Source organism: Pelecanus crispus, chromosome 1, assembly GCF_030463565.1.
Source record: "Pelecanus crispus isolate bPelCri1 chromosome 1, bPelCri1.pri, whole genome shotgun sequence".
Lineage (NCBI taxonomy): Eukaryota > Metazoa > Chordata > Aves > Pelecaniformes > Pelecanidae > Pelecanus > Pelecanus crispus.
The window spans coordinates 35466956-35479471 of record NC_134643.1 but is presented as its reverse complement, the minus strand read 5'-3'; the positions used below and the strand labels follow the sequence as shown (position 1 = coordinate 35479471).

The 12516-nt window shown below is 36.8% G+C and overlaps 1 protein-coding gene across 1 annotated transcript in view; it reads right to left on the bottom strand.

Annotated features, from left to right (window-relative positions):
• Window positions 1-12516, bottom strand: part of ARID2 (AT-rich interaction domain 2) — a 114046-nt gene that overhangs the window by 64148 nt on the left and 37382 nt on the right. The window lies entirely within an intron of this gene.

Sequence of the window (12516 nt, the reverse complement as noted above, 5' to 3'; positions counted from 1 at the left end):
GAACACAAAGTTACCATTCCTACAGAGTGTGTAGAACTTTGTTTTAAAGCTGGGGATTTCCATTAAAAATAGCAGCTCATATTTTGCCTAATATTAAAGCTAAAAATCTAAGAGTCGCTCACAAGATTAGAAACAAGCAAAAGTACATAAATACATTATGGGCTTTGACCACTGCAGATTAACCAAGCAACTGTTCCAGAAGTATTTCTTGAGAAGCATCTACATGCATAAAGACATTTTAATGCAAATATATGTGTACACATTTAACATATATAGCGTACAAAGTTGGGTGACTTTCAGAATGGTGAACACAAGTAGCTGTTAAATTGGCTGGAATACCTACTGACTCTATAAAGCTATATAAGCAATATACGAATTTTTAATTAACTATATGAAGAAAACTATATGCATTATAAACAGGTATAGATTCATTTGCGCACTACTCATGTTTATTAAACTATTATGAAATTTAAATTAGAGAAAGATTTTTGCTTTTGTTTCTCTCCCCCCCCACCCCCCCCCCGTTAATGCAAAAGAAAGCAAAGAAATAAACAATGGTTATTACAGCAATACAATGCTCTGTCAGTGCACTGACTGAAGCGTTTTTCCCACTAAAGAGAAAATTTCTATGGCAATTCAGTCTTAGCTTTTTCCCCAAATTCAGGACGCAAACTGGCCTTCTAGTACCTACAATTAAGGAGGTGATTTCCCTGTTGTCTTTAGTTCACAGTTCCATTAAGGAATATGTAAATAGAAAGGGCTAGTATTTGCACAACAAAACTAAGAACCATTGCCTTGTGCACTTCCAAGGACTTCATTAATGTTTTTAGAAAAACTAGACTGGGGATTTTTGTATGTGAGAAGTAAATGCTTTAATTTTCTGCCTGCTAGCCGTTACACAGAAGTTATTTACACAGCAATAATGCCCTGAAAAGAATTTATCCTACCAAGAGTTTCTCTCAAACCATTATAAATAACACAGATATCTACAATGTTACAGAAGGTAATAGTCACTCACATGGTCTTGGCTATGCAGAATAAATTTCTCCTATAAAGGCGTAATCTAGCAAAATATCACAAGATGTGAATGGTCTCACATCACATAATTACAATTATACACTTACTCAAACCACTTTGCTAAACTGGAATCTGTCTCATCTGCAAAGACTTGCACACTTCTTTTCAACTGCAAATACTTATCTTGCATGTTTTTGAAATTTAGGAATATTACACACTTTCCAGACTGCAATGAAAAGACAAAAATACTCTCGGGACTTAAAACACTAAAAAATTTATACTACCTCATGTTTGCATATTTCATTATAACTATGCCAACAGAGATGTTGCTTATGCATGTTATTCAAATGCTCTTAACGCAAAACACATCAGCAGTTTCTAGAATAAGGCTTCAAAGTCCAGACTCTACACCGGCAAAGTACTATTTTAATTACTGGAAAATGGCCCCTTCTCCCTGGCCTATTATTAATCCACACTCTTTGCTACATTCTGGCACTACTTTGACCGGAAGGGCCAATAAGGTTCCTGTAGGAAGCCTGATAATTAGAAGGATACTATACAAGAGAATAGCAATTGTAGATTCAAATCTCATGAAAACAGCAGTCTAGAAACAGGTTTTCTAGATTTCAGCAATTGCTCAAGCCACCATGGTAAACATTTCCACAATACTTCTCCAGTCTTGGTCAGCAGTTACTAAATAAAAGCATGAAACACAGAATAAAAAATAGAATTTACTGATTTCTAATGCTTATAGGCTGTTTCTTAAACTTACTGAATCTACAAGTCTTTATGAAAAATACACTGCTACACCATTTTTTCACCTCATGTAACTATCTGTAGTTTCATTGTTAGATTCTGCACAGCATCAGCAATTTTAACAGTTGCACTTTTCTGCCTTCATCTTACGAATCAGTCTTTTCCTGCAATTAAATCTATTTACAATTTCTCTGCTAATCTGTATTCCGCACTTCGACCACACAATCAAAGCAAATGTACTAGTTTACATGTCCCTATTTATGTGGTAAATCAAACAAAAACATGAGAATTAATTAATTCTTGAACACTTTACCAGATGGATCAGATATTCATAAAAAAGTGAGAATGGAATAAAAAAAACTAATTAAGAGGATCCTGCTGAGATTCTGCACAATAGCAACATAAATTCTTTAAGTTCTACGTGGAGAAGAAAAAGCTGCTTTGGGAGTGAGTCCCTTCTACATCTCAAGATCATACCAGAAATTAGTTTGTACGAAGGAATGCAACCTGGCCTTCATAAAAACATTCAAATTAAAAATATATGTATGTTTTAAATAAACACAAATATATCCTGACTGAAACTAAAATAATAATGACTAATTTTACATCTTTTGATTATGTAACAATATGCAGTTGCAGGGCTTAAAGCATCCCAGTGTATTCTGAGAATGCAGCTAAATAGAAATCTAGAGATGATGATAAAGAGGTAACATATTGATTTAGCTCTCTACAGTTGTAAAGGCTACACATGTATACTAGTAAGATCAACAGTGCTGTGAGCATTCCCATGCATGGAAATAAACTGCCTGCACTACTAAATTGTTAGAAAAGGGCCTGAAACAATTTCTGTCCAGGCCAATTAGCATTCTTTCAAGCAATTTAAAGGCACTGTTCAGAAGCTACCCTTGGTCAGGGGACCATTCCCAGAAGTAAATTTAGATATAGCTACCCTGTTTTGGGGCTGAGTATGGACATGAGCCACTTTGTGTCAATTAGTCTCAGGCACACTTAATTCACTAATACAGATATAACCAGAGAAACGCTGAATGCTACACAGATGGCCTCTGGCTTAACGCTAATTCTGATACAGCATGGGGCAAGCCGAACGATAGATGAAGTGTCACTCCTTTGGAGAAGATTTTAAAATTACCCGTGACATAATAATCATGAATTTATAAGCATTTTCTTTTTGCCTTGTGTAACTGTAATGTAAAGCCATTAGAACATACACAAAGATAAAAGAGAGAGAACAAACAGGCACGATGAATACAGATAAAGCCCAAAGATCTGATTTCCTGTTGGGAAATACGGGTCTCAGGCACCAAAGATAATCATTGCAAATTGCTTTCAAGGCAGAAGGAAGAGAAATTTGGATATTAGAAGGGAAAACAAAACAAAACAAAACAACCACCCTACTTTTATCTAACAAATTACTCAATAAGAACGCTGTTGTGAAATATGTAGTAAAACCACTCAAACTCTAAGCTTATTTAAAACTGAGTAGACAGATACTAAAAATGCGTTGACCATATTGGAAGAGAAATTGTATTCTTTTATAGGAAGGCTAAAAATAGAAAATAGTACTAACAGTATTCAGATATTAAGTATTAGAAAAGGTTTGGAGGATATTGAGTCCCTGCTGGTGGTCTGGGGTTTAGAGGAGATAAAACCTGATCCTCCATTGTGGACTGACCAGCCTCTTCAAATCCTGTGTAAACCCAGTAAGGCTTATTGTATTGCTGTTATTTTGAGTGGGAATAGGTTGTGGGAAGAGAAGTGTTCTGCAATTAACATACTGTGTATCTTTAAGAGGCAGACAGTAGGTACTTCCAAGACTGAAAAAAGTTCATTATGGAAAGCAACAAATTCACATTATATCTGTATTAAGTAAACTGTAAGAAAGTAAACAAACATTTTCCTAGTTAATAATCTGTTATCCTTTTTTCCCCCCTCAGAGCTTTCTTCTCCACTGTACATAAATTCTGAATAGTACTAAATGCTATCATCAGGTTGGAAGGGGCTTTGAGCAACTTCATCTAGTGAAAGATGTCCCTGCCCATGGCAGGGGGCTAGACCAGATGATCCTTAAACTCAAACCATTCTATGATTCTGTATTATTCCAACATATGACAGGATTTGTTACTTATGCTTTCTTCACCCTTCCACTTGACTATTACAGTGCACAATAGCTGATCAAGACAACCAGGTTTTTAGAAAACCTAGCTATGGGTTCAGAACAGTGTACTTACACAGAAAACACGACATTTTACATAAGTTTCCAGCTAAGACCAGCATATGGTGCTGGTCCTTTTCTTTAAGTACTCAGTATTCTGAAACCAGGCTACCTTTGCGTCACCTAAGCTGTGGACATGTTTGAAGATTCTTCTTCAGGCCAGTGAAACCTTCTACCAAGAGGCAGAGCTCATTTCTACAAAAGAGCAAACTTTCTCTGAAATCCATTTGTAACAAGAAATTAAAAAAACATAAATCTTCAGTATTTCCTGCTCACATATAACATCATGCTTTGCAACAGCTAGGGGAAAAAGTAAATCCTTATCCAACCCTCTAGAAAGATCACAACAGAAGGAAAAAACCACATACAACACTTTGCTTTAAGAACTACCTTAAGGTGATCAGACCTTACTGTGATGATGGCACTACTACTAGACTTTAGCCTGAATAAAAATGGAAGTCCTTTGGGATTCTTTTCAAGAAAACTTACTAAGATGTCTCTTAAGGATTCAACCTTTTAAAGTCTTTGTCTACTACTAAGAGAACTAGTTTCTGTCCAGCAACCAAAGAAATTAGGAGGGCAAAAACTGCTTTTCTTTCTGTCTCTTTTATTCCCCTTCTAAGAATCTCTTGAGCATTGGGTTCTCTCTTTACATATTCCCTTCTATTAAGTAACAATCAATTCCCCTTAATCAATGTCATTTTTCATTTCTTTTTCTATCTTTAAAAAAGAGCTTCTATAAAAGAGCCTACAGCAGCAGATATTTCAAGCAGCTGCAGTGTGGCATTGCCACTATTCTTGTCATTTTCAGAATGATATGAACACCTACAGCGAAACCAGCTCAGGTCTTGCTCATTTCTAGCCCCTAAAATTCAGAAAAGTTACAAGTGAAAAAACTTTCTAGTTCTGCTTGTTTGAAGACTCAGGAATATAGAATTTGAGTTACATTTTTCACTCCTTTAATGAAAATCAAATTCTGAAGAAGCTGATTTCCTTTTGTTTCCCCTCTGTTCCAAGGGTTAACAACAGTGGCTGTGTGTATTAAGAACAGAATGCTTCAAAGTAAAAATGCACAGGAATTGTGATTAAATTAATACAGGTATTTTAGCTTTTCATTTAAACAAAAATTTCTTCAAGATAACCAAGATCAAGATTAGACATAATATTTACACACACAAAGGAATGGCCCTTTTTATAGTGACTTATTGTCATAATACAATTCTCTGCTTTTATTTCAGATTATGTAAAGGAAGAAAAACACATGTAATTTATATTTTAAATGTCTAAAATATCTAACACATGCTGAGGTGCATTCAGAGATATTATAAATGAAGAAGTGACACAATATAGGAATTCAAGTGTTCTCAACATCTTTGACTACAAAATTTCTAGTGAAAGTAAGGACTGAACACATTAATTGCCTATTAGCAACAGGTTTCCTTTTTTTTTTTTTTTTGACATCTTCTGCAAGTTCCAAAGCAGCAAACCATGAGTTAACCACCACCATACTCAATCTTAGATAACAACAGGTTCTGAACTCTCTGTTTATACTGTTTCATGATAAAATAATACTACAAATATTTCAATACATTAGTATTCTTTGCCTGTTTTGAAGCACACAATCATCTTTTCCAGGGAGAGTAGAAGTGGCAAGGAAATGAGCACAATATAAAAATTACTAAGGTTCAAATGATAGTTTTGAAACTTAGGTTAGTTATGTATTTGCTAATACATGAGGTGTACTTGAAGCTGAAAAGTGTTCTTGAGTAAGCCACTATATAGTATTTTTATTTTTAGAAACATTCATAAAAACCCAATAAGGTACTCCCTGCAACTAAAACAGAATCAAAGAGATGCAGCCCTCAAAACCAAAACAGCTTTGCATAACATGTAAATAGGGTTAACAATGGCACCGATAAAATTCATTACAGTTGTGGGTCATCTCTTCAGCAAACTGGTGTTAGGCTACCCCTTTCATTAAACTAGGTCAATCAGTATCATTATTTAAGAGTAGGAAAAGTACTTAAAACCCATGGATGGCCTCCCTGTCATAAGGATCACATTACTTAAAATTTTTATATTTACATTCTACTATGGCAGCATTAGGTGTCATGTTGTGCTTGGTTCCTATGGCAGTAACCATACTAACCATACAACCACATTTTCCTTTAATTGGAAAAAAAAAGTCATTTATTCTATTTCACATGAATGAGGAGTATCGTTTAAGAAACAAGATACAAATAAACCAATCCACTAGGAAAGAGAAGGGAAATTTCTATTTCCTGGGTTGTTCGGTGTTTTTTTGTGGGGTTTTTTGTTTGTTTTTAAATAATATTAATACAAGAAGCAGAATTTCAAATTACTTCTCAGTAAGCCACTTCCAAGTTTAATCTACATGGCATCAGGGATATAGCAAGCAGTTATTCATCATGAATGCACTTGCAAACATAGGGTTCTCCCCACTACATGAAACACTTTCATCAGTGAATTCAGAGCATTGTATAGTACGAGCCTTGAAATGCACAAAACACCCTTTTCTAAAGTCAGCCTGCAAATTTAATAGTAAAATAAATAAATCACAAGATCCTATTTAATAACCTCAAAACCCATTTCTCCAACTATACTTAAATCAGATTTTTTTAAACTATTTTTTTCTAAAAATAAATCAGTCTAAAGCTTAGTTACATTTGTCTTCATTAAAGGTTAAGCTTACTATTACTTATTCAAAAGATACAGATAATAGTAGAGAGCATCAATGAAGTGCACCAAGACGTTTAATTCATGAAGGATTGCTAATTTTTTAGTTATATTGAGAACTTCAAGAAAAAACAGCTAGTTTCTGAGTTCGTTTCAAGTTCATAAGTCAGAGTATTACACAATGCTTTAAGAGCAACATTATCCATCTGAAATAGAATTGGAATGCTAACATTCTACTTTTTGCACAGGCTTTTTTTTCCACTTTCTCTGTAAATAATTTTGGTTTTACCTTTCCTACCTGCTGGCATGAAGTATATTTACTTTATTCAAAACATACACAGAGTGGGACTTTTTAAAGAAAATGAAAACTTGGTTTCCCTTTTATAATTATGAAGAAAAAAAAAAGGAAAAAAAGGTAGGCAAATAAAAGATGTACCAGCCCTAAGATGAGCAGTCATATTTTCAGATCTTCAAAGGTTTGTAAGGACCAAACAAGCAGATGTGTGCCAAGTAAAGTCTTCACAAGGACATAAACACTTAAGCACCTACTTCCCACTGATTTCAACGCAAGCCCATCACTCAACTCCCCAAATCTGCTCAGGTGCGGAAGATGTTACTTAGCATCTCTTTGTATCATTAAAGGCCTTTGAAAACACAAGGAACAAGTCATAACTCACCAACTACACTTCAAACTTCTCTAACTTAACAAATTAATTTGTTAAGCCAGAACATGTCCAGCTAAAACTGACTTCTTAACGTATCCAGTGCATTTAAGGTACTTTTTACTTAACAAAAAGACCAGAAATTCCAATTTTCACCCAAATACAGTTTGACTGAAAACATGAGTAAAAGTTAGTACATTTTCTAGTAAATGTCTTTCAATATTGTCTAACAATTGTTTAACAAAAAAAGGGGATGGGGTGGTTATTGCACTACCTAGCTGCTCAAATAACTGTGCTGATATACTGTATCCTCCCCACTGGAAAAAGAAATATCACGTTCAGGCACACAGTACAGAAACTATAGGAGCAACTGCAGAAGCCACCACCCTCTACTGGAAATTAGCATACCCAAATCTCTCCCAAGTAAATCCAATCCTGCTTCAGGCAAAATTAGTCAGGTTAGCTCAACCACTCATTTAACGTGGCTTATTTTGCCTGCAGAAGAGCAGGAAATGATCCCAATATACTACTCATCCACCTCTGCCACAATTCTGAGTCCCGCAGAAGTCTGCACCGAACAGCTGAGCGCAAGGGAAGTTTTAAATTGTTGACTACTCTTTTACGAAGTTATCCAACAGTTGAAATAAACTGGCTGATGTTGTACTGTCATCAACAAGGTATTTGCAAAAGATCCCTCAGGTTAGCAGGTTATAGAGGTAGCAGTACCCGCCAGCTGCTGAGGGGTAATGATCAGCCAGGACAGATTTGACTGCTGATCTCGGATTCCAAAGAAGTCTGTCTATGCCCTCAGAGTAAAGGCTGTCTTGCGATTCCAAGCTACTGTCGCAAACAGTTGTAGTTAAATTTTAAGAGACACTTGGTTTAACAGTCATTTTTCTTGACTAGTCTCAAATCTGTGTCTTACACAAGCTGTGCTGCATTGACCTTGAACAATACAAACATGGGCTAGAGCCAATATCCAGTTTTAGCACCACTTGTGCAAGCTGCCCTGTCTTCACAACCAAAGAAATATGCAACCGAGTTTGTCTGGTAGTTTTTTGTTTTGTTTTGTTTTTAAATGGACCAGAAGCTCTAATTCATGCCCCAAATGATCTGAACATCTATTCTGGGTAGCTTCCTTTGGGAAAGGATATGGAAAGTATTATTAAATATTTCAAAAAGTTTTAAGCTCCTGGGAGCAGGGGCATACCAGATGAATTACAACGAACTTATGCAAGATAGGCAAGCAACTAACTACATTTCTAGGCAGCGAGCTTTTATAACACATGGATGACTTAAAAACCAACATGCTGTGGCCATTATAGGGAAGAGACTGTTTTTAAAAAGGAAATAAAGTACCTTTAGAACTGCATGTATCAAGTTACATCTTATCAAAATAATCTCACGTGTAAGTACTTTGTCATGCTATAGCAAGACACACAGAGAATTTGAAAAGAGGAAAAATATTAGAAGAAAGGGATTTAAGACTGTAAAAAACCAGTGACATCCTGTGGGAGGACACTGATTTAGGAGGTAAAGTGAAGACTGGGAGGGCTCTTACGCTCTCTTTCTCTTACGTGCACTAGGCTTGTAACAAGGGGGAAAGAACATCAAGAAAACGAATCAAAATAAAGTTTCGTAAAGCTAGGAAACACAAAACATTATAGTAAATCACATTCAACATAAGGCTGAAGCACATGTCGGCCAAAGAGCAGAGGACAAGGAAGGCCTAAGCAAGAAGGCTGCTGACAGCGTGCACGGTGGCAGGGAAGGGAGGCCACAGACTGTCAAACCTAGCGCGTGGTTTGGCCACAGTATGCGTGCAGCAGCTGAGCCTGTCAGAAAGCACAAAGAGAACTTTTTGCATGGTACAGATTAATAGGAGATGAAGGAGAAAGTGAAATGAAATACGAGAGGGAAGATTATAAATTGTAACAGATGATGGAGAGGAGGCTGGAGAAAAAGCCTGCTAATTTCCCTGCCAGCCACTTAAAGATACTATGATAATGGCATAATAAAATTGCCAGGTGGAAGTAAGCACCACATTCCTGGCTTCTTTCCCTAGCCCCACTAATGATTGCTCTCTGAACATTAAGAGCTAGTTCCATTCCTCCATAAAAACTGTGATGAGAGGGAAAAGGAAAAATAAAGAATAAAACTGCAATCATATTAAAACCCTGCTTTGCCATGGGCCAGCTGACTTTGCATGTTACTTTGCTCTTAAGTGACATCTGTAAAAATGGGACAGTGATACAAAACATTTTGCTATATACGTTAAGTCCTAAAAGAGCTAGGTACTGCACAACTGGAGTAGCTTACTGAACATAAAACTACATGATAAAAATGTCTCATCAAATGAACCTTCAAATCTTTTCAGGTCTGGAAAACTACAAAACAGACTGATGACAAAAACTGAAGTTAACAGTGATTCCAAGTAGCTTTTATCAAATCTCGTGCCCTTCTAGACTATCCAATTCAGTAATATCAAAGGTATATAGTTTTATAAGTAACTTTTCAGGAACAGTATCCTTGTAAGCAGTTGTTCATCCTTCCCAGCATTTCTGCCCAGTCCCGCAATCCCCCAGCAGTCTTCTGCCACATGGCATCGTAAGAATTTATGGACTACACAGCGGACGTGATCAAGCTAAGAAATTTCTGAGTTGTTTAAAATAATTACTAGGAAGCAATAGAACATCTGCCAGCATATTCTTTCTATACTTTCTCCTGCCCCATAAAAGGCAGGAGGGAGGGCCAAAGGATTTCTGGAGACCTTTCTTCAGCCTACTGTCTATGATTTCAGGCTTGTATTGAGATGTTTTTTAAGTAAAATAACTAAAAAAGTTTAAAATGTAAACATGATGAAAATACATCGTTTCAGCTTTACAACTGCTGACTGAAATTAGGAAGTGATTAAAGTCAACTTCAGTGATTTCATGATGCAACAAAAAAGACCCTGTTACAGCAGTTACATCATCCCTGCACAGTTGCTGCCTACAGCATGAGAGCACTAGTAATCCAAAATGGTACATAAAGAAGTCTAAAACTTCAGTTGTTTTATTTTTAGCCGTGCATACATCAAAATGATGTAGTATTATGAAATACTGATATCCATTTTAAAAAAAAAAAGTGAACATTACAAAGGCATATTTCAGTTGCTCTTTAACAAACACATCAATGAAGCAGCCTTAATTTTGTGAGGGGAAAAAAACTGTTAAAAGGGAGCACAAAGAATAAATATGCTTTTCAATAACAATGCAAAAAGATGTAAAATATGGTATACTATTATACAGTTAAATGCAATTACAAGAGAGCTTCAAATTTGTTTGACCTCACACTGGGTTAGGATTAAAAAAAAAAAAAAAAAAAAAAAAAGCCTGTGACTGATAGCCTGTGGCTAATCTAGTAACAAGGGACTAAGGCTAGCTAATTAGCCTTTTCAAGAACAAAAAGACAAGCAACAACTTACATTTGGTAAAAAGTCTTAATCACAAGCATGCCATAGAACACAGCCCCTGCCATGAAGTTAAATTGAAGACGTAATTTCAGAATCATCCACAATTCTCCAAAGTGTCAAACTTCTTTTTACTACCAGATCTGGATCCCCAGAATTTAGTGGAAAAATAGGAAGATCTATCTGTACCATACCTGTAACTTTCCTGTCTTAGAAACCCAACACCTTCAGACTTGTCTACACTACAACTAGAGTGTCCCTTTCTTAATTAGGGTTGTAAACCGCAATGTTTAGCAGGCAAATTGTGCTACAATGTTAGGCACCTTGTACTTTAACACACACAAGTAGGTTTGTCAGATATTGACGTGAGTTGTAGCCTTAGACTGGGCAAACTAACAAGAGGTGCTGACATTCACCAGCAGATAAAAATCAGACAATCGAAGCTGTCACCACCCAGCTGCCTGCCCCTCCCTTTTGATAAATGTGTCTGTTCCTCAACGAAGGCATCTGATGCACTCCTGAATCAGCTCATGAATCACTGTTGCTCTCAGCCCAGTGTATTCAAGGAAGCAGAGACAATTTTACCTGAAAATAGTTCGGCGGCTCACGAGCTTATTCATATGCACATCTGACATCACCACTTGGAAAGTGGGGCAAACGTAACATAATAGCTTCATAACAGCAATAGCTCCAGCCAGCTGATTTCCGTCTATTACTACATGTCTGCCAGAACGAATAGCTTCTGAAATCTGCTCAGAAAAGGCTCTGCTAGTACTTGTTCAAAGAGTATGCAAGCAATGCGGTTTGCATTTATGCAGGTTATAGGTGTAACACCACACATCTGTTATGTGACCTTGTGGACTACTTAATTAGTATAACTTTTAAAACTATTTGAGCAAGCGTAAAACTCATTCAAGAAATATCAAATGCAGAGCGAGTGCAGCCAGCTCGCCTCCTCCAGCTCAGCGCCTTCACCTACAATTTCTACTACGGTTTCACCCTATGGAGTCAGGAAATAAAGAGATAAGAGCTGTAGCTTCTTGCAAAGTTCCTTCCTTGAGCCACAGGTTTTTCCAAACAGGAGGTGCCACAGCCCTGGAGGGATCTCTGTACTCCTGCAGCAGTCACCACCTCCATCCACTCAGCCAGGCTGCCACACAGTAATTGAACTACACAGATGTGGAGGCAACGTGTGTGCTAATTCGGCACAGACCTCTTCAGTATCAACAAATTCAGGCAGGGGGTGGGGGGCAGGGTAGGAGCTTAGGTTTTCCACCTTAAAGCGTCTGCAAAACCTATACAAAGGGCTGCGTCAGCAACCTACAGAGCAATTCACCCTGGACTATGGCACTGGCAAGAGAGGGAGGGGTAGGAAGGACGAGCCAAGCAGTTTATAAAAGCACTATTAGGATCCAATCTAGATTTCTCTAATAACTTTCTCAAATAACTTCAGTGTGACACATGCTTACACTGGCTTTTGTTATTACTGGGGGTGGTGAGTTGTTTTGGGGTTTAACTATTTTGTTTTTAAATTGCTGCAGCCACAATAATGGATACCCATAACGGACGGTCTTAAAAAAAAAATCATTTCTAACCATGTATTTGTTCCCATTGACCCTCACTTCAAGGGGCCTTACAAGTTCATACCACTTTAACTTTTATTACAATACAACCAACACCCACACAACTGAAAGATGGCA